The sequence below is a fragment of the Lepidochelys olivacea genome (assembly GCF_965140295.1).
Source record: "Lepidochelys olivacea isolate rLepOli2 genome assembly, chromosome: 22".
Classification (NCBI taxonomy): Eukaryota; Metazoa; Chordata; order Testudines; family Cheloniidae; genus Lepidochelys; species Lepidochelys olivacea.
Genome location: NC_140432.1, coordinates 4,044,301 through 4,067,885, shown reverse-complemented (window position 1 = coordinate 4,067,885; position 23,585 = coordinate 4,044,301). Strand labels below are relative to the sequence as shown.

The following is a 23,585-nucleotide window of genomic DNA, read 5'->3' as shown; positions in this document are numbered from 1 at the left end:
TATTCCTAATGTTTAAAGCTGGAGTAGAAGAAAAGTGCATTGAAAGCTTGAGCATCAGAACAAAGCTCTTTGCATAGCTGTGTAGGGTACAGGGGACCCAGACAAAAATGCAAAAGTGTGGATTTGTGTGAGGAGAAGAGGTTGTGAGGGGAAAAGCCTAGAGCTTGCATTCAGGCTGTCTACACTGCAATTTTGTAACCCCACAGCCAAAGCCTGAGTCAGTTGATGGGCCAGCTAGGGGTGTTTAACTGCAGTTTAGACATACCCTGTGTATACTGTACCTTTCTTTGGATGCTGTTTTTATAATTTTCTTCTTTGACTGGTGGTTTAGAAAAAATAGCACCCAGAATTAATTTAGAACTATATTCCTCAAGTAGGCAAAGTAGTTCAGTTTTACAGTAATGGAAAGAAGACCCAATGCTTTACTTTTCATAGGATCTCAAATCTCTGGTTATATATTGGCATATCATAGAAAATCCTGAAAGAACCATTTACATCTTGTAAGAAGAGTTGGGGGGAGGTGGAATCAGAATAACCTTTTGCAGGCTGTCCAAATTCAAGGTATACTAATAATCCTTCAATGCCACATAAAAATATAGAAAAAGCTACTTAAGCCCACTTCTTGCCTGGAATCTTGTGCAGTCACTTGCATCTGTACAAAACTCCCAATCAAATCAGAATCTTCCACAGACCCTTGTTGGTGGCAGTGTTTTACATGTACTTTGCAGAAGAAGCGTAAATGACTGCCCCAAGTGTAAGGCACTCATGCCCTCTGTAGATACAGAGGTCAAATTCCATGTACATGCAATCCACACTGAAGTCTAAGAAGTTCACGCATGTGTAATCAAGAGGAGCATTTCTTCTTTGATATTTACCTAGGGTGACCAGACAGCAAGTGTGAAAAATCGGGACAAGGGGTGGTGGGTAATAGAAGCCTATATAGGAAAAAGTCCCAAAAATCGGGACTGTCCCTATAAAATTAGGACATCTGGTCACCCTATATTTACCAGGCCTGGGTAAATAGTGGGAAACAAATATTTGTTAAATAACTTAAGTTTAAATAAAATAATAAATGATGTGATTCAAATAAATAATGTGATAGATATTATTATTCAGACAGCACTGCTACTGAGGGGTGAGGGGGGTTTGTATTTATTAAAAAACATGCCCATTGCAACCTCTGCATCACTTTACACCGGATTTGTGTCAGTTTTATTATTGTTTTAAAAAGAACTTTATCACAGAGAGAACTCTCTCTACTTAATAGACTTCACAATCAATCAGTAACACTTCTGAAATTAACACCTTTGACCTGTGAATAAAACTCTCTAGTTTATCTATTTTTGTTGCTTCTTGGAGGAGCAAATCCTGGAATAATTTTGTTTAAAGGAAGGGCCAAGGAGAGTATTTAGCATCTCCCTTCTGTAGTTTTTAATGGATTGATCTCTCTTTTATAATTCCAATATATTATTTTGCATGCAGCAGGAGTGTAAAAGAATGCACTTCCCCTCAGTAAAGCGACTGGGGGGGGGGGGTTTCAAACCTCACATGGAGGGTGGGGGAGGCAAGCATTTACAACATCTAGGCGTAGGTGCTGGAATTAGGGGTACAGCCTTGCTGAGAGTGGTTTCCATCAGGGGCCCTGGATCAATGTTTATAGTGGAGGTGCTGAGAGCCATTGAACCGAACTGTAAACCCTGGCTAGGATGGAAACCAGCACCCCTAGTCCCAGCATCGATGGGTTTCCCTCACACCCGGGGCTTACAGTTTGGTTCAATGGCTCTCCGTACCCCCCTGTACAATTGTTCCAGCTAACCCGCATCTAGGGGTTGGGGTGAGATCTTTAAAATTCCCTTTGGAAGGAGTTAATACAGAGAAAAGGCCTTGTGGAGCTTGAGCCCCTGTCCCGCTGCTAACGTGTTTTCAAGCCCCAGCCCCGGGCGCCTCCCAGCCGGGCCGCTGTGCCGCAGGTCTGGGGAGTGCGCGGGCCGCGAGCCGGGCGAAGCGCGCCCGGGACCGGGCCGAGCCCGCCGCCCGCCGCCCCCGGGCCGGCCCGCTAGAGGGAGCCAGGCGGCAGCCGGCGCGGGGCGGGGCGGGGCGGGCGGGGCCGTGACGCGCGGCGGCGGGCGGTGAGTATAGGCTGCGCGGCGCGGCCGGTGTCAGTGTGATGAAGATTGGCGTGCAGGTAAGCTGTCATTCAGCGCGGCCGGCGCGCACCCGGGGGCGGGCGGAGCCGGGCAGGGACCCGGCTGCGGGCAGGGGATGCGGGCGAGGGAGCCGGCCGCGCCGCCGGGCTGGGGAGAGGCGCTGCGCTGCGGGGCGGGCGGGGGGCGCGGGCAGACGCTGGAGGGTAACCCCGCACGTGGGGGTTGGCGGGTGCTGTGCAGGGGCAGAAGGCGGGTGCGGCGGGGTCGGTGAGTGGGGGAGGCAGGGGGTGCGGGGTCGATGCGGGCTGGAGGGGCAGGGGGTGCGGGCTGGAGGGGCAGGGGATTCGAGGCTAGTGTGGGCTGGAGGGGCAGGGGATGCGGGGTCGATGCGGGCTGGAGGGGCAGGGGATGCGGGGTCGATGCGGGCTGGAGGGGCAGGGGATGCGGGCTGGAGGGGCAGGGGGTGCGGGACCGGTGCGGGCTGGAGGGGCAGGGGGTGCGGGACCGGTGCGGGCTGGCGGGGCAGGGGGTGCGGGACCGGTGCGGGCTGGCGGGGCAGGGGGTGCGGGACCGGTGCGGGCTGGAGGGACAGGGGGTGCGGGACCGGTGCGGCTGGAGGGGCAGGGGGTGCGGGACCGGTGCGGGATCGGTGGGGGCTGGAAGGGCAGGGGGTGCGCGGTCGCTGAGCGGTGGCGGGCAGGGGGTGCGGGTGAGGCGCGGGGCAGGAGCGGTCGCTGGCTGAGGGGCCGAGGGCAGGACCGGCTGTTTCTGCGCTTGACTCCCTCCCCCTGGCCGGGTTTCGGTGCCGGTAGCTGGGCAGGCTGCGCCGTGGGGCCCGGCCCCCTCCGCGGGCCAGGCTGGGGAGTAGCGGCGGGACAGTGCCCGGCGGAGCGGCGGCGATGGGGGCCGCTGGGCATGCGGAGAGCCAGCTGCGGGAGGCGCAGCTCCGAACCCCGGCCTGGGCTGCCCGGACCCGCCGCTCTGGGCCCGGGGGTGCGGAGTTTGTGCGGGTTGCGGGAGCCGAGCTGCTGGCGGGGGTTGCGGGAGCGGGCTGACGGGAGGGTTTCGGGGCAGCCCCGCCGCGCTGCGCTCCCAGTGCTACCCCACTGCGATGGGCTGCGGACCCGGAGCTCCTGCGCCGGCGGCCTCCAAGGGTCAGTGCGGTCCGGGTGGGGAGAGCCCGGGGACCGGGCAGGAACTGGGCCGAGCCCGCTATTCTCCCCGGGCGGCTGGTTGCCCGCGGCTCCGCTGTCCCGCCCTAGCCACACGCCGCCCGGGCCTGGCACCGCTGCCCCGGGAGCTCCGTTCACCCAGCGGAGGGAAGGGCACAGGGGGCTGGCCGGCTGCTGGCTCCAGCCGGCGAGGCTGCCCGAGCTGGGCCGGGACCGAGGAGAAATCGCAGCGGCCGAAGCCCGGGCAGGCGGAGCGCAGCGCCAAGCTCGGCGCCCCCAGGGACTGGCTGGGCTCGGCAGCGCGGCGGGCAGGGAGACGCGGACTCGCCCGCACGGCGGCTGCTCCGGGCTCGCTGCAAGCCAAAGCCCGCGGGAGCCGGGCTGGTGGGCGCCGCAGCGCCGCGTGTAGGGGCTGGCCGGGGAGCTGGGGCGCTCCACTGCGATGGTCTCCCTTGGCGAGCCTCCTGCGAGCTGCCCCGGGCACCGCGGGCCCGATCCCGCCGGCGGGCGCTGTGCGGAGCCCTGGGCTTGGGGCTGGCGGTGCTTGGGGCTCCCTGGAGCGGGGCAGGCGGGGAGCAGCGCCCCTTGGCGGGCTGGGTGCCCGGGCCGTGCCCGGCGGGCACAGCGGTCTCCGTGTGGGCGAGAGGAGGAAGCTCCGCCAGGCGCCGTCTCGCCGTCAGGCCCGTGTCGCTTGCGGGTCGCTGCTCTCGGCGGGAGCGGTGCTGAGCGGAGCCCAGGCTGGGCGCTGCGCGCCGCGGACCGGCGGGAGCGGCTGTGGCTGCCCGCTGTGCCCACCCCGGACCCTGCTCTGCCCGCCGCGCTCGGCTCGGCGGGGAGGGACTCGGAGCCCCTGGCGGGGAGGGACTCGGAGCCCCTGGCTCGGAGCCGTTTGCAGCTCTCCCGTCGCCCTGGCTTTGTCCCGGCCGGCGTCTGGCGCGGCGCGGGGAGCGCAGTGAAACCGCTGTTCCTGGGGCGGCAGCAGCCACGTTAGTGCGGGAAGGGCGAGGGTCCGAGGGGCCCGATCCCATTCTCCCGGCTGAGCGAGGGCAAAGCTTGGCCGAGCGTCCGCTCCCCTCTCGGCTCCCCCCGACGCGCGCCAGGCCGGGGGCTGTTCCTAGCTTTGTTCTTCGCACCAGAGCGCTCGGCTGCAAGGCTTTGACCGTCCCCTGACACCGGAGCGGCGGCTGCCCTGCGTGCCGGCACCCCCAGCCCGCCCGCGCCGCGGCGTTTGGCGGTAGCTGACCCTCTTGCCGGGACGTTCAGCGGCAGGACTGTCCGAGCCCGTCCGGCTACGCCAGTGATGGGATCGGGGGAACCCCTGCCCTGAGCGTGCAGATCCCACAGGCTTGAAGTTCTGCCGAGACAACGCCCGCGGCCGTCGGGAGTGGGCGGGACGGTGCCGGCTCTGGCTGCGAAGGGGTCCCGCCTGGCGCTGTGCCCCGCTCCGGGCCCAGGCGCGCTGGGGCTGCGTGTTCGCTTCCACCGTGCTTGGGAACAAAGGGGACGGAGGCAGTTCGGGGGGTGCGCGGCTAGGCAGCGCCAAGAGGGGGCAAGCGACGGGGAAGGTGGGAGACAAATTCAACTTTATCCAAACCATGGCTTCGGGGTTACCCATCTCCGTGGTCAATGACGCGCGAGACGAATCTTCAAACGGGGCTACGGCGAGGATAGATGGGGCCAAGGGTCCTTCTCCTAAGCACACCTTTGCCTTTCCAAGACCGCCTTCTGCTCCTTTGTCTCCCCCGCTTTTCCGCCTGCCCTGGGTTTTGGGTGGCTCTGGCTGTCTCCCAAGTGAAAGAGGCCGAGCAGTAGCGGTTTCTTTTCCACGCCGGGATGCACTGGGCTGCTGAGACGTGTATGTGAGCGATGCACTTGCTGGAGGTTCAGAGCCCGAAGGGACGTGCCAGGGACAGGAAGGAAAGTGTGTGGATTAAGTGTAATGCAGAGCAGGTTCCAGAAAGAGGGTCTGGAGGAAGACAGGGAAAGGCACGTGGAAAGTCCGCAAAATCAAACCCCCGCACAGACTTGCCCTTTGCCTGGCTTGCCCAAGCGCTTTCCGCTGTCGGCCTGCAGATTGAACCGTGGGAGGGGCTGCAGTGCTTTGCTGACAGCAAAGTTGTCAAAACATGTCACCTGGTGTAGGAGAAAGTGCGAGTGAGACTGGTGCGGGGAGGGACTACAGGACACCTCTTTGTCTGAGTGCTGGTGCCCTGACTGTTCCCGTTGTTCCGGGGCTGGGGCTAAGGACCTCAGCTCCAGACTCTCTGGATTCTGAGATCTGAAACGGACCTTTTCAAATCGATTTGACAATTCTGTGCGCACAGGGCCCTTGCCAGGTAATTAGGAATGATGGTTGGTTTAGGTGCTAGTCCAGGATTCACAACTGTGTTGATCATGTTTCAGAGTAACAGCCCTGTTAGTGCCACAAGTACTCCTTTTCTTTTTGTGTTGATCATGGGGCTTGCTTGGTGTGTTACATACCAGCTGAATTGACCTAGAATATTGTAATGAAGCAATATTCAAAATCATGCCCTTTCGCCTGCAAGCCTGTGTTAGTAAGTGTGAATGGGAGGCATTTGTGGAAATCTCTGGAAGACCTGGATTTACTGCTCTGGTGCTGTCTGTGAAGTCTCACTTCAGACCTCACTCAGTCTTGAGTTTTCACAAGTAGTGCAGAGGAGCCCCCTGCATTTTGCTTTCTTTACCCCCTTGTGTTCTATTTCCTGCGGAAGACTGAGAGTCCTTTCTTACTGAGTGTGTCATTGCATTACGTTATCTCACTGAAGACACAGAAAATGCTGGCTTCATGTAAAAAGAACAGGAGGACTTGTGGCACCTTAGAGACTAACCCATTTATTTGAGCACAAGCTTTCGTGAGCTACAGCTCACTTCATCAGATGCATCATGTATTAGCACACCAGCCAGAGTCCCCCTTCCACCAGGGCAACTCCAGAATAACTGGAGTTTTTAAAAAATATTTTATATTTATACCAGAGACAATCTAGAGTAGCTGAGATCCAGGTTTGGTGCAGAGTTTAAATTAAACAAAACCACGGTGGCACTAACGCCAACCGTTGTAAAAGTTCAACTTCAGTGCAGTTTGCTTAAAGCTATGTCTCCTGGAGGCTTTTGTTTAGGTTGCAGCAGAGTTGGCCTTCCATGGTTTCTAGTTACATGAAGCTTCTATGAAGGGCCTTTCAGCTAAGATCTATCTCACTAAAAACACATCCCTCCATGTAACAAGAAACCCTAAACCAAGCAGGATATTTTAAAACTGAAGCAATGAAGATTAGATTAAGTCTCCTCCAAACAGCTCTGTTCTGTTATTATTTTTGGCTGGAATGTGGGGGAAGGCAGCTGTCTCTGACAAGCCTTGTGAGAGTCAGAATAGATTTTAAATGTGGGGTGGAACAGCTTTGCTGTTGTAAATAATAAAATTGACTCTGAAAGCACTACAATAGCAAGTTCTGAAATGGTTGGTGCTGCTATAAAGCACATTTCAGCTGGACTTTTTGTGATTGTTTTTACTAGAGGGGGTTGTGACCTCAGAACTGGGTTTTACATATGAATCACAAAGACCTTTAATTTGTTTATCTGTCTGCATATATTCACACATTCAGTTTCACTTTCTGACCTTATTGAACATGCTTTATTCTCTAGCCATTACTTTGAACTGCCTTCTTACATTTATCTGACCTGTAGGTTTTACTTTTTACTATTTTTACAGTTGACTTTAAACGGGGATTCCCTGCATTAAATAACACTAATAAGTGTGTGGGACTCATTGTGAGGTGACAGCAGGCACTGCACAGTTAAGGTTGTAGTTGGATTTCCATTATGAGCCAGAGTCTGACTCTTTTTCCCCCGTTCTCTTAAAAATCACAATGTCAAATTGGCCTCAGAATTCGTAGGCTGACACACAAAACAATTGCACACATTGAGGTGAATTGGACAAAGGGTTTCTGGATAATGACATGCTAAAGAGAGAGTCACCTGGCTTTGAAAAGTCTTATGATGACTTTTCCTCTTCATAGCAGAAAATCAGGAAGAAGGAGCAGGAAATGACCCATTTCACTGAACTCCCCTGGCTGAGATCCAGCACTCAGGGTGAAAATTTAGTTGTTTAAAGTCTCATTTTAAAAGATATTAATTGTGGAACTGGTAGCATCAGCATTGGCAGCTTTAGCACATGGTGTCAAAGAGCTCTGGGAGTCCCAGGCCAAGATATTCCAGTGATCAGGAATTCTGGGCCCCTGACTTGGGTTGCCTTAAAGGTGCTGGATTTTCAGAAAGGGCCGAATTACCCGAATCTGAAAATTGAGCTCTTTAAAGCAGAAGGGAGAGGAGTCTTGGCTGTCTGGCGTCCCTGAGCTGGAATCCTCTTCATGTGAGTTTTTGGCAGCAGGAGGGTGTCATGGGGCAAGTACACCCCATCCCCCTTTGGGGTGGTGAAAAGGGTGTGTGGCTGAGTCCGCCTGACCACCCTTAGCCTCAGGGCTGTGTGGCCTAGTGGCCAGAATCAATACAGTTGCCCTCCCTTACAGGGCTGTGTGGCTCAACTCTCTCATAGGGTGATGCAGCTTGATGGTCAGTGAGGGGATAGGCCACCACCCGGTCGGGGGAGAGTGGCCAGGGTAGGGAGACACAGGCCCTTGCTACTCCACCAGGTCCCAGCCCAGGGCCCTGTCAGCAGTGAGTGTACTCTCTTCTGGGTCAGCAGAGATCCGACCAAAACACACTGATTTAGTTCCCAGTCCTCCAGCTGGATCCATGTCTAGTCCCTCTGCCTACTTCCTACTGTGTCTTCTAGTGGCATGGTCTCTGAGTCTCCGGCCTGTGAAGCTCCCACCGGTTCCAGTGTTCCCTGGGTGTCCAGCAGTAGCCGCGTGTCTGTCCGGACCTTGGAGGGTTTGGCCTCCATGATCTCAGATAGGCAACTGCAACATGCATCCTCCCACCTCAGTGGTCAGTCCAGACTGAGCTGGGCTACTCCCTTTTATGGCTGCTCCAATTGGAGCATGCCCGGCAGGCGCGAGGCTTCCTCTGCCCAGAGTGTGGCCAAGGGTGTCAGAGCCTTCCCAAAAGTGCCCTCCCACCCCCCCCAAGGCCCCATCCCCGGCCAAGCCAGAGTGGGGCCGGGGAGCCCACTTCCTCCTCGCCCGGGGTGAGGGTGGGGCCAAAAGCAGCCTCCTGCCCATGTCCCCACCCCCTGGGCCCCAGCCAGGGCAGGTGGAGGGTACATGTCACAGCTTCCCACGGCTGTCTGTGCAGCACTTACCCTGGCTGGGCCCTGGCGCCGAGCCCCTGAGCCCTCCCCAGCTGGGCCAGGTCGAGGAGAGCTGCGCAGGCAGGTGCGGGAGCTGGTTTGGACCCTCCACCTGCCCTGGGCGGGGCCGGGAGTCTGGGGGGCAGGGCATGGGCAGGGGCTGCTCTCAGCCCTCCCCCCCACTGCAGGCCGGTGGAGGGTCCGCATGACTCCCAAAACTGCTTGGGCTCCCCGGCTGGGCTCCATGCTGGCCAGGCTTGGGGGTGGGGCCTCAGGGCAAAGAGGAGGGGAAGGGGGTGGGGTCTGTCCCATTGAAAAGTGGGCAGGCTGTGGCCCCCTGTCAAGGCTGAATCCCCACTCTGGCACTTGGAGTGCAGAAGGTGGGGGCTCGCAAGGATTTTAAAAATTAATACTGGCCACTCCATTAAACTCCCAAGGTTACAGCTTTTCTCTGATCTTGGCTTGGTAAATGCTGCCACCACCCAAATGCAAAAAAAACCCCTTGAACCCAGGAAGGAGCACTTGGGAATTCCTCCCTGTGGGGTACCCTCAAGCTCTTTCACCCCCCTCTGGGGAAGAGCTGAGAAAGAAAACAAAGGAAATTAGCTGTTGCCACCAGTTAATTAAACAATATGTGCACAAACCTCTTAGGACACCAAAAATCCAATCCTGTTCTTAAAAAAAGGTAAATTTTATTAAAAACAAAAGGGAAGAAAATACATCTGGAACTTAGGCTTTTGTTAGATTTTTAAAAGAGCAATTCCAAAATCAAGCACCCAAAATAGCTTTCTTGGGAGTTCAGCTTAAAGGTTACAAACAAACAAACGTATCTGGGGTTAGCACAGAGGAGCTCCACAAGCCAAAATAAAGAAATAAACCTGATTCTATCTAAACATTCCCTGTCCCAATGATTCCTTCTAGGTATGGAAGATAATTTTTCATACCTGGTTCAAACCTTACACAGCATTCCTGCTTTCAGCATTGCTGCTCCCTGTCCCTGCAGCCCAGAGAGAATAATAAAAGTTTCTTTCCCAATTTTAAAAAGTTCTACCTTCCCATTGGCTCTTTTGGTCAGGTACCCACTTCCTTTTAATTACCTTGGGGACTTTTAACCCTTTCCAGGTAAAGCAAGCAGAGAACAGCTACCAAGAGGGATTTTGTAGCTAACTGGCTGGTTGGGTGTCCATAAAAGGGAGCTACCCCCCCCTTCATTTATCACACCCCCCTGGCCTCCCCGGTTCCAGCACCACCGGGTGTGGCACCCCTCTCCCCATAGAGCACATGAGCAGCCTGCAGAGATTGCCCTGGAGTGAGGTTTGGCCCCAGTGGGTGAAATGTGTTGAACACTCAAGAGAATTCCCATTGGCATCACTGAGCTGAAAAGTGGGGACTGGGAGCTCGTTAGAACTCTCATCATTTTCCACTCTGGTAGCCAAGCAGAAGCTTCTAACTTGCTGTAATACTGATTAAAGTCAGATGCTCTTTTCTAAATGGCAAATTTTAGACCCTATTGTTCTCTCTTATTAACGCTGATCCAGGTTAGAGGTTTTCCTTTTTAGTCCCTTGTTGGGCTGCTCTACTGGCCTCTCACTTAGCAATACGGTCACCAGCAAAAGTCGTGAGAAACGACAGTCGTCATTAACTGACCCCCACATTACAGATTCCTGAGTGTCACTTACCTGGGTAAGGGCCTGGCAGCAACTCCCACAGCACATTCAGGTCTGCTGGTTCAGTGTGTCCAGGTTTGTGGTGGGAGAGTGACAAAACAGAGATGGGGCTTGATCATAAAATATAACACTCTGAGGCATGATACCATCAGGAAAAGTAGAATCAAAAACTGTGAGCAGAAATTAATGCTAATGTTGGCTGGAGCAGCATCTGCACGTGGGCAGGTAGGAGGAAGCAGTCTGGCTAAATGCACTTCACATTTACCAGCTAATGTAGAAGTCCGTCTACAACATGTAGATCTGAAGAGCATCCTGCAGGTTTGTGACTCTTTCCAGCTGCACATCCCTACAGCAACGAACAGGGCTCAGTGCTGCTTGTGATCCTGTAGCCAGTCTGCATAGGGATCTACAGAAAGGTTTTTCCTTGCCCTGCAATGTGATGTCCTTTCTCTGCTGGGCAGATTACAGGAAGCTTGTTGGTCAGTGGTCTGCCTGAGTTCACGGGACCCATTTTCCCTCCCCCCAGCTCTGTCAGGGCGAGCTAAGGCATTGGGAAGCAGAGTGCTGATCTCACCAATGCTCCTCATTCAGTCACATATTGAGACAACTGACCTGTGGGAGGAGTTAGAAAATCAGAGCAGAGGATGGGGGAAGCTCTGGGGAGAGAGACCCACAGGGATGCTTACTCCACCAGAGGGAGAGAATGAGTGGCTAGGAGCCAACACATCACTGCTGTCCTCCATGAACTTATCTAGTTCTTTTTTGAACCCTATTATAGTCTTAGCCTTCACAACGAAGGCGAGGAGTTCCACAGATTGACTGCGTTGTATGGGGAAAAACCTTCCTTTTGTTTGTTCTAAACCTGCTGCCTATTAATGTCATTTGGTGACCCCTAGTTTTGGATTCTTATGACACTTACCTTGGGTCATGCCATACACTAGCAGGGACATGACCGCTTATGTGAGTGAACATAGTTAGTAAGTTTGAGATGCTTCTCACTCTGACATCCCTGATACGTGCCACCAACCCCTACCACCCCAACCCTACTTACTGCATAACGGTGCGATACAGAAGTCTCTAAAATTCCATATTTGGAAGCAATTAAATTCCTGATTGCTTGGAAGCAATAATGCTAATTACTGAATTTAAAAATATTGATGTGGCATTACACTGCTTAAGTGTCTCTCTGTGCGAGATCTGCCAACCCTAGGTATACAACACCGCTGACCCTATTACATACACCACTATAGGCCACCATCTCAGTGCGCAGTATTGGCCAATAGTGGTGATAGTGAACATTTTTGCAAAGAATTTGAGGGATAATTCATTATGGGATGGTCTATAAGGTTATCTAGACACAGCAATCTCTGGGTGCAAACCTAAATATGCTTCAGGTAATGCATTTCCTTATTAAGTAACAATCACTGTAAGGAAATCTCACAGATAAGAAAATCATTTTTGGAGCCCAGTGTGTGTTCTGAGAGCGGAGAAAAGTACCCTGAATTAACAAAAGCCACTTAAATTTAGTCCCAAATGTAGGGCTGGCTTTTGGCTGAACAATGGCCGTGTAATCCTGGAGTGCGGCTCTACTGCGTGAGATTGGCCTTTGTGAAAGGCTGTCATCTGGAAGGAGTTTAGCAGCCCTCAGGGCAAGCAGAGGCATGACATGGCCCTTTATTATCAAGCACATTCCACAGATCTGCAATGCTAAGCAGAGTTGAGTCTGCTTCGTACTTGGGTAGGAAACTGAGGGACAGCTAGTGATTCAGTATATAAGAACGGCCATACTGGGTCAGACCAAAGGTCTGTCTAGCCCAGTATACTGTCTCGACAGTGGCCAATACCAAGTGCCCCAGAGGGAATGAACAGAACAGGGAATCATCAAGTGATCCATCCCGTCACCCATTCCCAACTTCTGTCAGACAGAGGCTAGGGACACCATCCCTGCCCAGCCTGGCTAATAGCCATTGATGGACCTATTCTCTGAACTTATCTAGTTCTATTTTGAACCCTGTTATAGTCTTGACCTTCACAACATCCTTTGGCAAGGAGTTCCACAGGTTGACTGTGCATTGTGTGGAAAAAACCTTCCTTTTGTTTGTTTTAAACCTGCTACCTATTAATTTCATTTGGTGACCTCTAGTTCTTGTGAGTATTAGAATGAGTAAATAACACTTCCTTATTTACAAAAAGAAAAGGAGGACTTGTGGCACCTTAGAGACTAACCAATTTATTAGAGCATAAGCTTTCGTGAGCTACAGCTTTCTCCACAGCAGTCACGATTTTGTAGACCTCTATCATATCCCCTTAGTCATCTCTTTTCCAAGCTGAAAAGTCCCAATCTTATTAATTGCTCCTCATACGGAAGCCATTCCATACCCCTAATAATTTTTGTTGCCCTTTTCTGAACCTTTTCCAATTTCAATATATCTTTTTTGAGATGGGGCGACCACATCTGCATGCAGTATTCAAGATGTGGGCATACCATGGATTTATATAGAGGCAATATGATATTTTCTGTCTTATTATCTATCCCTTTCTTAATGATTGCCTACATTGTTTGCTTTTTTGACTTCCTCTGCACATTGAGTGGATGTTTTCGGAGAACTGACCACAATGACTCCAAGATCTCTTTCTTAAGTAGTAACAGCTAATTTAGACCCCCATCATTTTATATATAGTTGGGATTATGTTTTCCAATGTGCATTACTTTGCATTTATTAACATTGAATTTCATCTGGTGTCAGTCTTCCGTCTGAGTCCATAATGAGTCACTGCCCTGCACAGTGTTGGGCCCGGTGTGAGTGCCATCTTCCCAAAGGGACTTAAAACCAAGGCCCTGGCCGCTGTGGCCATTGATGCCCTTCTGATGCTTTTCACACTGGTAGGGATATTAACTCCACATTCCAGCTGCAGTTAATCAACTACATTCCCTCTGCAGTTTCAAGGGACTCTCCACTTCCCCCGCTAAAAGAGTGGGTATAGTCCTGACCTAGGCTTGCTGCCCCCTTCCACCTTAGACATGGCTGCATTCCAGGGGTGGGTGAGCTTTCCTATCTCCAGCTGAGAGCAGAGTTTGGCCTGGGGTGTGTTTATGTAGGTATTGCTCACTTCTCACTTCTGGAGAGGAAGGCAGCACCCTATGCCAGCAGCACTGTAACCATTTTTCAGGAGGGGAAGTGAAGAATAACTTCTTCCATTCCAGCTGCTGAGGGAAGTAGGAAGGCAGAAGGTGATGGTGGAATGGAGCCAGAATATGGAGTTCAGACTCCTGTTTTTGTGGGATGTGCCATGAGAGACTTAATGGCCACAAGGGGTCAGGGCCTTGAGTTTGAATCTTGTCTAGCACGACAGCGGCACCAAATGACATGGGTAACGGAAGGCAGAAATTGGCCATGGTCTGTCATGTAGCTTGGGATCTCCTAGGATGAAGGGTGCTGTATACAGGTAAAGACATTGTGGTCATTCTTAGATGAATGTTTTACCACCTGAGCAGGGTTGCACTGAGCAAAATGGCAGTTTTCTTTTTAGAGACTTTTTGCCAATAAGTTGGGTAACTTTGTGCATAACCCTGAGTGCTTTAGATTTTGTTTGGTTTCGAAATACAACCTGGCTTGAGGTTTCTATTTTTTCTGGCAAACTCTGTAGTGACTTCTTTGAACTATATCATCAGACTGTGAGTGCTTCTCTTCCTGGGACACTATACAGTTATCTTTTGGCTTCAAAGACAAATCTTGCTCAGTCCCTAAACTCTTCCTAGAAGATGCCGATTGGCCTCATGTGCTCACATCCAGTGGCTCTGTTTGGTTCAGTTTGTGTTAGGAGAAGTTCACTCCCTGTTAATGGCTCTGAGTGAGTTACAAGCCAAAAACACCCAAGTATATTGGCACCTCCCCATTCCTGCACTTTCCTTGCCTTGCCAGTGAACTTTCTGATTGCTCAGTGGTTTCTAGGTGCAGTGGTGGGGTGACTGGCAGCAGGAGAGCTGTATCTTGAAATAGGAGTTCAGAAGTCGTGGAGCACTAACAGATCTCCAGAGGGGACTGTCTTCAGGCCTGGGAAGTCAGTGGAAATACTGCCATGGACCCTTGTGGGAGAAGGAGCAGTCCCATACCGAGACCCATACGTACAGACCGAGTCTCTGGTGATTTTTTTCCCTGGTGATCGCACTCACCGTTGGTCTCTTCTGGATGTGTGCGGCCCCTGAGAGTTAATGTATTGTGGTCATGTCGTCAGCGCTTAGGGGGTACGTGGTAAGTTTCAGAACGGTGCGCACGACTGCTTCTACGATTGGGACTGCTTCTCATCTGAACAAAGTTTGGGTTTTATTTTTACACTGATGTGCAATACCGATAATGGTCTAATTCTGCATTGCCCCAGCTGGTCATAAAGCCAGAGTGTGACACTTACCCCTGCACTGCTGCAATATCTAGAAAAATATACAACAACAACAATGCGCTTGGACAGGGAAGGTCGGCAGCGCCGGAAGTCCATGACCACGTTGCACAGCTTTATTCCAGGCATCTAAAAGCACCGTAGGGTTATTACTGTTTTGGTGCAGTGAGGTTAATTGCAGGCGGCCACGTGGCTGCTGCCAGTCCATGGGCAGACAATGTGATCTTCAGGGCTCAGTGTGCAGGGCTCTGTTGCTGATGAGGGCTATCTGACCAACAGTGCTAGCTGGCAGTGACCAATGATGATGTCACTCCTCTCGAGACCAATTCTCAATAATCCATCCCTATGACTGATAAAGTCAAATGATCTTATGCCCAACGATCGCCTCTAGCAATGCACATGAAATGTCTCCAGCCTCCTGATGTCTTGTTTAAACAGCTTCCATGTTTCAGATTCGTAAGAGGATGGGAAATGCACAGGTTAGATAAATCCATACTTCGTATGTAATTTCACCACCATTTGACTCCAAACTCTGTCCTGAGCCTTCATGGCTGAGGCTGCTAAACCAATTCTGCATTGTGCAGGAGGTCAGACTAGATGATCATAATGGGCCCTTCTGACCTTAAAGTCTATGATTCTATGATTCTAATTCTCCTTAGGGTGCCTGGCAGGCTGTGCCCACGTGAGGGCAATTTCCTGCCTAGACAGGTGAATTGATAATACAGTATTTAACAACTTTGGAGTTGCTTTCTTTTTTCATAGAAGGAGCAAAAGTTTAGGTGAACAGAAATACTCTGAAAGGTTGCTCTTGAGAGAGAGAACATCCTGGAGCACAAAGAAATGAGCTGGGACTCTAACTTTTTCCTGAGTCTTTTCTTGTCTTTTATACAATGCCAGAACTCCAATAGTTCCTTCCACTTACAGTAAATAAATAAAATATAAAACGAGTGCATAGTTACCATGAGGACAGCACTTCCTGGTCAGAGTTGATGGGGAGGCGACAAAATTTCTATAAGGCAGTTAGGATCCCTAGCGTATTGGGATCCTAAATCTACCCACAAAGACTCTGCTGAAATTAAAATAAATAAAATTCAATGATTAATTGAAAAATAAAAATGGAAAAATAAATAAAACCCATGTTTTTCTTTCTGCTGAGTTGCCTTCCCCATTTTTCCTGCCCCCCAGTCACTTCCTTGAAAGAGACAAATTTTTTTTTTTCATATGCACAAGGGTAAAGTGAAAATCAGCAAACCCATTTCCTTGCGCATTTGAGTGAGATATGGGTGTCACACTGTGTGGAGAGGCTCATGAACGTGGGTGCCAACCTCAGGGCAGACTGGCACAAAGTAGGGCACACATCCCAAAAGGTTGTATGCTCTGTAATTAGATTTCAGCAACCAGGTGACAAGTGTGAACTTCCAAAGCATGATACAGCCTTAGCCTGGAGTCACTAAGGCACTTCGGTCTATCTTGTCACCTGAGCAAGCCTGCTTTGGTGATAGATGATCCCTTACACCAAAAATCACAACAATATCCAAGTTATTCCCAGTCCCAAAGGATCAGTCACTTACCCTAGGTCAGATCTCAAACCCAAGACAACTCTTGTAGCCAATCCTATAATACTAGCTAAAGATTTATTGCCTGAAGCCAGGTCTACACTACAGACTTATATTGGGATAACTGTGCCACTCAGGGGTGTGAAAAATTCACACCCCATGAGTGACATAATTATACCCACCTAATCCCCAGTGTAGACAGCGCTATGTCAGTTGGAGAGCTTTTCCTGTCAACATAGCTACTGCCCCTCGTGGAGGTGGATTAACTATGCCAACAGGAGAATCTTTCCTGTCGCCTTAGGAGCACTTTCACTTAACTCCAATTTCTATTTTATCAATACTAACAGATGGGTGAGTCAGACTGGGTTCCAGCTATGCATTCTTCAGTGTTCAGTGATGCCTAGTGGCCTCGGCATAAGCTGGCAGCTGGCCTGAGAGCCTCACAGTGAGTAATAGACAAGGGGCAGAAAATGGCTCCACTCCTTCAACAGAGCAACCATATTTCAGCTGCCCCTGAAGCCCTAACTCATCTGCCCAAATCCAGGGGAGATTAAAGTTCATCTCACAGGTAAAAACGCAAGAGAACATAATTGTTTATCACGCGCACAGGGATGGTGATAAATAGTCTGAGACCATCCTCTGCGGTGTTCTGATGTTGCCAGTAACTAGAACTTGGCAAATGGTCTGGTTCACCCAACTGCATCTGAAATTGGGCTTCGAGGATGGTCCAGTCCTAATAGGTGCTTTGGGCCTGGGATCCTGACAAACTACAAGGAAAGGGGTTCTCGTAGCATCTGGTCGCAGGACGACTGTTCAGACTGAACTATACTGTCTGCTTAATTTGCTTCAGGATATGAAAGGCTGTGATTGCAACCGCGTGCGGATCGTGCACAGTGTGGGATTCGGGCTCCTCGCTGATCCTCGTTCTTTCTATTTGTGTAGTGACTAAAGAGATGATCCCGGCTGACACTTTTGACAGCCACAGCCTGCTATCATAGAGCAGCAGGGTCTGTTTAATCTGTGGCTCTCTGCTTTGGATGGACACCCCTAGGAAGTTAACAGTGATGCTGCAGGTTTGCCACCATTTATTTTTCAGCCAAAATGAAACCAGCAAGAATTGCTTGTAAATTGAGGTAACAATGGCCCTCATGCGAGCTTTCTAAATAGTTTTCAGAGTAACAGCCGTGTTAGTCTGTCTTCGCAAAAAGAAAAGGAGGACTTGTGGCACCTTAGAGACTAACCAATTTATTTGAGCATGAGCTTTCGTGAGCTACAGCTCACTTCATCGGATGCATACCGTGGAAACTGCAGAAGACATTATATACACACAGAGAACATGAAACAATACCTCCTCCCACCCCACTGTCCTGCTGGTAAAAGCTTATCTAAAGTGATCATCAAGTTGGGCCATTTCCAGCACAAATTCAGGTTTTCTCACCCTCCGCCCCCCCCCCCCCAAACTCACTCTCCTGCTGGTAATAGCCCATCCAAAGTGACCACTCTCTTCACAATGTGTATGATAAGCTATAAATTGGTTAGTCTCTAAGGTGCCACAAGTGCTCCTTTTCTTTTTTCTAAATAGTGAGACTGATCAGCATTCTCCAAATTAATCCCCATGGGGGAGTCTTTGTGTTGAGGTTCTGGAGACCAAAACTTATTAGATCTGCAATAAATCATATTCCTAAATGGCCTCTGAAGATGTTCCAGAGTATGCTGGCCCTTGGCTCTCTGCCCTGCTGGTGGCTTATGCTTTATGGCCCACTGGTGACACTAGCCGGGCAGCAGCAGGAGAGTCAAAGCACATGCTACACTTGTGAATGCTTGAAAATAGAAGAGAGGAATGACTTCTGCTGGAGCCGAAGGCCGAGTGGGACAAAATAACTGATTGGGCCAGATCATGTCCATCTGCAGAACTCCCACTAAGTCTAAAAGCACTCGGAAGGCCCTCTGGACATGCGTGCAGAGTTCCTTTGGGGGTGACTGGGGTACCATGATCTTCCTTGGCTGATGTCTCAAGATCAACAGAGATTGAACAGACCTTGGAGATCTGCAGAGGCCTGGAGTATCGCATGGGGCTGGCTCCTCTGCACTGTTTCTTGAACCCCCTGCCATTGGCATCCTGCTGCCAGTGGCTTCCCTGCCTAAACCTGGGTGGTCCCATATGGATTGCAGAAGGATTTACATTAGCAAAAGTGCATCTGCAGGACTGGGCAAGGGACAGTGGAGCAGGAGGGGGGTGAAGAGGCTACTACTTAGGCTTGCCTCCTCTCCCTCGGACAGTTTTTGAACTACTGTAACCGGTTTTCTACTTCTCTCATCTGTCAGAGGGCGAAGTTGGGGTGATCTGGCCCATTATCTGAAAACGTCTTGTATGGGGTTGGGATCTGAGCTATAAGGGACTCCTTTCTAAGCAACCAGCACAGAGACATTTCTGGCCTTCATACCACCCCCCAGTAGGGTTATGTGAGCATAAGTCAGGAGCATCTTTAATTGTTTGGAGCTAGGCTCTCTAGGTTCAAGCTAATTTCACATGTGTGATTGAATAATTCAATTCTCAAGTAAGTTTGCCACTACCCTCCACCAAACTGAGGGTCGTAATGATCATTAGACTGATCCTGGAGAGCTTTTATGGAGCTGTAGAAGAGACTAAATATGTGATTAGTACACAGGGAGTAGATTTCCCCCTAATGAGAATTGGAATTGGAATCCCGTTAAGAACAAATGCCCTCTAATTAGAAAAAAATTCTTTCATGGCATCATTAGTCAGACTGTTAAGATTCCAACTCAAAATAACAGTAAGAAGGAGAGGAAGTAACTGTGGTCCCTGAGAATAACTGACAGCTTTTCCCCTGAAGAAGAGCTCTGTGTAGAGCAAAAGCTTGTCTTTCACCAACAGAAGTTGGTCCAATAAAAGATATGGCCTCACCCATCTCCTCTCGCTAATATTCTGGGACCAGCATGGCTACAAGAGCACTGCAAACAGCCTTTCCCCTGTTCAGAGGAGGGATTAATGGGTCAGATGACGTTTGAAGCCACTTTTTGTCACTAAGGGCTGCACTGTGGTTTTTCTTGGTGGTAATTGCAAGGAACAGACAGATTTTCCACGATGAGGCAGCACCAGAAAAGCAGGTAGTTTGATGAGGTCTCCGTTGAGCTGTTTCTCAAGGCAATCCCCAGCAGAAAGCAGCCTTTCTAATACCGGTAGGAAACAGCTGCCTTTGGTCACAGCATGCCCGTGTCTGCTTCCGAACAGCCCTGTCAGAACCGCACCGTTTCTGCAGCACAACGGCCTGGTAGAAAATGGCACATGCTGATCTCATTACAGCACTGTAAATCTGGAGAAACTCCACTGACTTCAATGAAGTTACTCTGGATTTACAGTCATGTAAATGGTATCAGAATGTTGTCTTGGCTCCCTCGCTGTTTGTGCTTTGGAACTCCTCATGCTCCCATGTCCCCCAGACAGAGCGGACACTGTGCAGAGTAAAGTTGGTGAATTAAATTAAACATTTGTCAGCTAGCTTGTTAGGATCTAAGATTTGTGAATGTTTGAATTAGCATCTGTTAAATATTTGCAAGCATGGAGATGTGCAGGCCTTGGAAAGAACTGTGCAATTATTTTTTTTAAAAAGGCTTGCCAGGGTGGCAATGGCCAACCATTGCCTTTTGGGCAGAGCTGCTCTTCCGTAAGGCCCTTTCTGATTGACAGGGCACTTGAGCTCTCTTCGAAGAGCCGGATTTGAGGGAGTCGAATGGTTGGTGTGCAGAACTCATGGTGATGGGCTGGGGTCCTTTCTCAACGACACTAGGAATAATGAGATGAAATTAAGAAGGGAAAAGTCAGGCTGAACACAGTATTGTCAACCCCAAGTGTTCAAAAATCACGCGTCAGGCCCCCCAGAATCGTGAGATTGACTTAAAAATCAGGAGATTTAAAAAACAAAATAAAGCTTTTGGCTTTTTATTGTGTTTACTTTCTGATGGCTGGGCCATTGGGGGCCACATTTCCAAGCTTTTGTTTCTGCACACTCACAAGGGCAAGAAACGTATCTTTTCTTCAGTTAAAGCCAAGCTTCTCCTGTAGTCATCTGGCTCTGGGATCTGGGGCTTCAAGAAGAACACCACCAAGAGCGCTGACAACACTCTGAACGTGAAGAAGCTCTTTCTGACAGTGAGGTGGATCAGGCTGTGGCTTCATCTCCTAGAGCAAATGGCAAAAGCCTTCTTGCTTGGGATCTGTAGAACTACAATGGAGGGTGCATTAGAGACAGGTCCATGACCCTGTGGGATAGGATGGATGCACAAGTGTCTTTCACCTCAAACTCCTGTGACTCTAGTTCCTTGTAGTCTGTGGACCCTGTTGCCCAGTGCTCTAGTCTAGACAGTGTTGTTCTCACCCCACTCTGATGACTGGCCGTCATTCATGCTGCTGCTTCACACAAATCAAAACTTTGAAAGTCTGCAGGTGGCAGAAATTCTGGCAAATGCAGGAAGAGTCACCATCAAAATTCTCTCTCCCTCCACCCCATGCAGTCTCCAAGCAACTGTTGTGACTTTAAAAAATATATATATTTTTGCTGTTGTCTGATGCCGAGTGTCTCTCCTCACATAACTATGGGCATCTGCGTTGGTGTCACCTCCACTTCTGAAAGAGGGTTCTAGTTAAGTACGTTAGAGATGATGGACCAAATCCAAACTCTGTATAAGTGCAGTTCTAAAGCCAGTGAGATTTCACCTATGTAATTACATCAGATCTGAATTTGGCTCTGCGACAACAGTATCAATGTTCTTCCCTTTGTGCTTGGATTATGATTCTGGCACAATTTCTACAAGTATTCTTTGACTGGGATGTCAGTGACTAAAAGCAGAGATGCTCTTGGTATGGCCGCCAGGCTTATTAGATCTTTGTGTAAATGCAAGAGCTGTACCGCTGACAGGAAATCTGTCCTTCATTCCTACACGTGTTATCTAAAAGCCCCTCTGTTGAAAGCTGCATTTGGTTGCAATTTACTGTCCAAGGCTGGTTAAAATGTCCAGAATATGTGTGGATTACAGGTGGATAAATGTTCTTTAAATTACAGGCATTTCACAAGCCAGAGCAGAGAAGAGGGCATGGTGAAAATGCATGATCATATGCCCTGGTTTGCAGTGCCATGTTGGTGAGGAGCTGTAGCGAAATACAGCTGCAGTGGATCAGAAACGTGCCCATCAGTAATGTTGTTATATATGTAGCTTTCAACTGTAATAAGGTGTTGCAAGAACGATGAAAATACTTATCACTAAACCCACATTTTTCTGCAAGCACAGGCGGTGCTCCTACTTTCCGCTGCTACAATGTGCTGCTTTGTACTGTCAATAAAATAATTAAATCTCATTGCTCAGTTACCAATTTTCAGTCTATTGCTTTGGTTTTTCACCTGTGAAATACTGAGATCTGAAAATCCCAGCTTTACTTTAAACATGTCTACCAAATGATGTTATTTCATGACAACTCTAAACTGCTAAAGAATGTGTCGCAAAACAGGATTTTGGCCATTAAAGTCACATCACCCAAAGTCAGGAAACCGCTGTGTAATTGCTTCCTGTAGTAGCAAGGGCAGAATTAACATAAGTGATGCTGCTGCACCATTAGAATTAATGGTTTAAATTTGTTTGAGTTTAAACTTCCCCGAATTTTACCTGGTATCAAACAAGTATGGTTTTCCTGAGATGACTAAGGGGGGGGATAGGACAGAGGTCTATAAAATCATGAATGGTGTGGAGAAAGTGAATAAAGAAGTGTTATTTACTCCTTCACATAACACAAGAACTGGGGGGGTCACCCAATGAAATGAATAGGCAGCAGGTTTAAAACAAACACAAGGAAGTATTTCTTCATACAGTGCTCAGTCAACCTCTGGAACTCATTTCTAGAGGATGTTGTGAAGGCCAAAGCTGTAACTGGGTTCAAAAAAGAATTCATAGGTATTAAGGTCAGAAGGAACCGTTATGATCATCTAGTCTGATCTCCTGCACAACGCAGGCCACCGAATCTCACCCACCCACTCCTGAAATAAACCTCTTACCTATGTCTGAGCTATTGAAGTCCTCAAATTGTGGTTTAAAGACTTCAAGGTGCAGAGAATCCTCCAGCAAGTTCATGGAGGATAGGTCCATCAATGGCTCTTAGCCAGAATGCTTAGCCAGGGATGCAATCCCATGCTCTGAGCGTCCCTAGCCTCTGTTTGCCAGAAGCTGGGAATGGATGACAGAGGATGGATCACTCAGTGATTGCTTGTTCTGCTCCTTCCCTCTGAAGCACCTGTCCCTGGCTGCTGTTAGAAGAAAGAACCCTGGCCTAGATGGACCATAGGTCTGACCTAGTCTGGCCATTTTTATCACTCACCTCGGATTTCATTCTAGTGCCACAAGTAGGGCTGTCAAGCGATTAAAAAATTAATTGCGATTAATCGTGCAATTAAGTTAATTATGATTAATTGCGCTGTTAATAATAGAATACCATTTATTTGAATATTTTTGGATGTTTTCTATATTTTAAAATATACTGATTTTAATTACAACACAGAATATAAAATATTCAGCACTCACTTTATATTTATTTTTGAGAAATATTTGCGCTGTAAAAAAATAAAAGAAATCGTATTTTTCAATTCACCTCATTCAAGTACTATAGTGCAATCTCTTTATCATGAAAGTTCTACTTACAAATGTAGAATTATGTACAAAAAACCTGCATTCAAAAACAAAACAATGTAAAACGTTAGAGCCTACAAGTCCACTCAGTCCTACTTCTTGTTCAGTCAATCGCTCAGATAAACAAGTTTGTTTACATTTGAAGGAGATAATGCTTCTTGTTCACAATGTCACCTGAAAGTGAGAACAGGCATTGTAGCTGGTGTTGCAAGATATTTATGTGCCAGATGCTCTAAAGATTCATATGTCCTTCATGCTTCAACCACCATTCCAGAGGATATGGTCCATGCTGATGATGGGTTCTGCTCGATAACAGTCAAAAACTGTGCAGACCAATGCATGTTCACTTTCATCATCTGAGTCAGAGGCCACCAGCAGAAGGTTGATTTTCTTTTTTGGTGGTTCGGGTTCTGTAGTTTCTGCATCAGAGTGTTGCTCTTTTAAGACTTCTGAAAGCATGCTCCATACCTCGTCCCTCTCAGATTTTGGCAGACACTTCAGATTCTTGTGTCGAGTGCTGTAGCTGTTTTTAGAAATCGCAAATTGGTACCTTCTTTGCGTTTTGTCAAATCTGCAGTGAAAGTGTTCTTGAAACAAACAACATGTGCTAGGTCATCATCAGAGACTGGTATAATATGAAATACTTGGCAGAATGCAGGTAGAACAGAGCAGGAGACATATTATTCTCC

General features: G+C 49.4%; 1 protein-coding gene across 7 annotated transcripts in view; it reads left to right on the top strand.

Moving 5' to 3' along the window:
- Nucleotides 1-2,135: 2,135 nt before the first annotated feature.
- The window catches only part of PKNOX2 (PBX/knotted 1 homeobox 2), a 689,215-nt gene continuing 667,765 nt past the window's right edge, over nt 2,136-23,585 (top strand). For all 7 annotated transcript variants that reach the window (XM_084611724.1, XM_084611727.1, XM_084611723.1 and 4 more), the window contains exon 1: nt 2,136-2,185. The gene's annotated coding sequence lies outside the window, so the exon portion shown is untranslated. The remainder of the gene's footprint in view (nt 2,186-23,585) is intronic.